Source organism: Globicephala melas, unplaced genomic scaffold, assembly GCF_963455315.2.
Source record: "Globicephala melas unplaced genomic scaffold, mGloMel1.2 SCAFFOLD_442, whole genome shotgun sequence".
NCBI classification, from domain to species: Eukaryota; Metazoa; Chordata; class Mammalia; order Artiodactyla; family Delphinidae; genus Globicephala; species Globicephala melas.
Window position 1 is genome coordinate 17017 of NW_027207610.1, and position 2984 is coordinate 20000.

Consider the following 2984-nt stretch of genomic DNA (forward strand, 5'->3'; position numbering starts at 1 on the left):
TTTACCACCAGATAGGTGCTGACACGGTCTCCTCTGGCATCTCTCGCTGGGGGTTCTGGGACTCTGGACGCGCGCAGGGCGCTGGGCTTTGGACCGCCGTCCGGCGCCCGAACCGGCCCTTGCCACTTGAGCCGCCCGCTTGGGCCTGCGCGCCGGCTCTCGTGTGTGCGCCCGGCTGACCCGACCCGCGGTGCCGCCTCCGGTCTCTGGCTCACCCGAGGGCGGCGGGGCGAGGTGGTGCGTGGGTCTTCTACCCCGTGTGACTCCCCTTCCCCGCCGCAGGCACCCGGTGGTGGCTGAGACGACCCCAACCCGCAGGCTCCGTGCCACGTGTCAGGCGTTCTCCTCGCGGGGTCGTCGGCCACTGTTGCCCGAGAAGGCAAGAGAGAGAGAAGGGGGGGGCTGGGTGCCGGCTGAGGCTGAAGCAGGCTCCTCCGGTGAGGGTCCTCGCCGTGCCCCTCCTCCCTCGGGGCCCTCGTGGCCCCCGGCTCTCTGGATTGACTGATCGATGTGGTGATGTCGCGCTCTCCTGGGCCGGGCCTTAAGTCGCGCCAGACGAGGGACGGACGTTCTTGGCGAACGGGACCGCTCTTCTCGTTCTGTCCGCGGGCCCCTCGCCTCTCTTGTGACGCCCTGCCGGCCTGCCGAGGGGTGTGTGGGAGGCAGGGGTGGTGGTCTCCGGCCCTGACCTGCGGTCTCCCGCCTCCCGCCTCACGGCGTGGGCGGGGCCGTGGTCCTCGGACGCAGCAGACGCTCTCGCTTCGCCTCCTTGGCGTGTGCCTCGCGGGCGGTCCTCCCCGCGTCGGTGGGGGCCGTCCCGCCGCTGCGCCGCGCGCCCGCTGCCGGCGCGTGAGCGTGACTTGCTCGGTCCTCTGTGGTGCCCCTGGAGCGCTCCAGGTCGTCCCTCAGGTGCGCGAGGCCGAGCGGTGGTGTCGTTCCCTTTTCCCAGCGTGCTCCTCGGGGTCTCCGCCGCGGTGGTGTGTCCCGTGAGTGGCTCTCTCGGGGGGGTCGAGACGGTAAAGGGCGCGGGGTCTTGCCTCTGTTTCTCTCCCTCGGTGGGGGACGGGGGCCTGCCACCTCGTCGCCATCGTCCTCCCACGGTGTGCCGTGGGGGGGACTGACTTCGTGGCCGGGCCGACGCCGCGTGTGCCGCCGCCCCCACTTGCGTGTGTGTGGGGAGTCGCACACGGGCGTGGGTGCGATCGTGTTGGGCCGGGGCCTGCGAGAAGGGGGCGTCTGTCGCGCTTCTCGGGCGTGCTCCCCCCTTCCGGAGCCCGGTGGACGAGCCTGGGGGGCGGCAGAGGTTGTGCCCCCGAGGCTGTGGCCGCGAACGCTCCAGTGGGCCGTGTGCTTACCCATACCGCAGACCCCCCCCACCCCTCCCACGGCCAGTCGTGGACTTGGTGGCTCGTGGAGCGCCTCCGTGGGCCCGAAGGGCAGAGACGATGGGTGGGGGATGACGCACCCTCGGTGAGAAAGCCTTCTCTAGCGATCCGAGAGGGAGCCTTGGGGTACCGGACCCCCCAGCCGCTGCCCCTCCCAAGCGTGCAGTGGGCCACGGTGGCCGCTGCCAGAGCCACGTGGGCGGCAGAGGCCCTCGCCCTCGCGGGAGGGCTTGCGCCGGCCCCGCGGTGGGGCCGAGTGCCGCTCTTTGCCTACCGCGGCCCGCGCCTCCCCCCTCTGAGTCGGGGGAGGGTCCCGCCAGGCCGGCGTCCGGCGCGGGGCCGTGTGTGTGCGCGTGCGGTGACCCGCGCGGTGGCGAGCCCGAGGTGGGGTTCGGGGACGCACGGACGTCCCGGCTCCCCAGTCCCGCAGCCGCGAGGAGCCCGTCGCGCCTGCCCTCGCCGCGAGTCGCGGCCGGGGGCGGTGTGTGGGCACGGTGCGGGTCGCCTCGCTCGGGAGCGTTTCCCAGGGGCGCGAGCCCCGGGGGTCGGACTCAGATGAAGGCGGATGTGGCGAGGACGGAGGCGGTTGAGTTTGGGCGGACGGGTCCCTCCGTGTCACGCGGGGGGAAACCGTCGCACACGGGCCCCGGCGGCGGGGCCGGGTCGTGGGAGACCCCCAGGGTGGCCGGGGCCGGCCGGCGTCCCAGGCGTCGTGGGACCGCCCTCGTGTGTGTGGCGGTGGGACCCCGCGCTTGTTTCCCTGGCGGGCCCGGTCGTGCCTCGGCCCTTCCTGTCCCTGGGCGGGCGCCCCTGCGCCCCTGCCCCGCGGCCCTCGCCGCTGTGTGTGTGCGTGCCGCCCCCTCCCCGTGGCCGCCGGCCCTCCCCGGCCCCCAGCCCTCCGTGCCCCCTTCCCCGTCTGGGATCGAGCCGGCCTCGCCCACGTGAGGGTGTCGCCCGCCCCCCGGCCGCCGCGGCGGGCGGCGTCCCCGGGTGGAGTGCTCACGGTCCCTGAGGCGGGGGAGTCGGGCGCGGCGGCGGAGGCGTGTGGCGGGGCACGTGGGGCGGCCGGTGTGCGCGCGGGAGAGTGTTGTTGTCGCGGGGCTGGCCGCGGCTCGTGGGTGTTTGGCGGTGGTGGGCGCGAGCCCCGCGAGGGGGGGCACCCTGGTTGGGGGGCCGAGGAGGCCAGTCGGCGTCCTGGGTGCCGCGGGACCGCCCCTGCGCTGGAGGCCTCTGGCGGTGAGACCCCGTGTCGTGCCCCGGCGGCCGACTCGCGTCCGTGCCCTTAAGATGGCCCCCGGGCCTCCCTCGCGTCGGCGCGCGTCCGCCCCCGCCCGCCACGTCTTCCGCGAGGTCGTCGCCGCGCCTCCGCGGCGGCGGCCGAGCCAGCCGCGCCTCGTCGGCCCTGTCTCCCGTCCGTCGCGTCTGCCGACCCCCGGGCCGCGTCCCGGTGTGTTTCGCTTCCCGGGCCTGCCGCGGCACCGCTCCGTGGTCCGCCGCCGCCGCCCGTCCGCCGGCGTCGTTGCGTGTTGGGCGAGGTTGGGGGGACCGCCGTCCGTCCCCCTGCCGCGCCGCGCCCCGCCCCGGCGCGCTCGCCCGAGC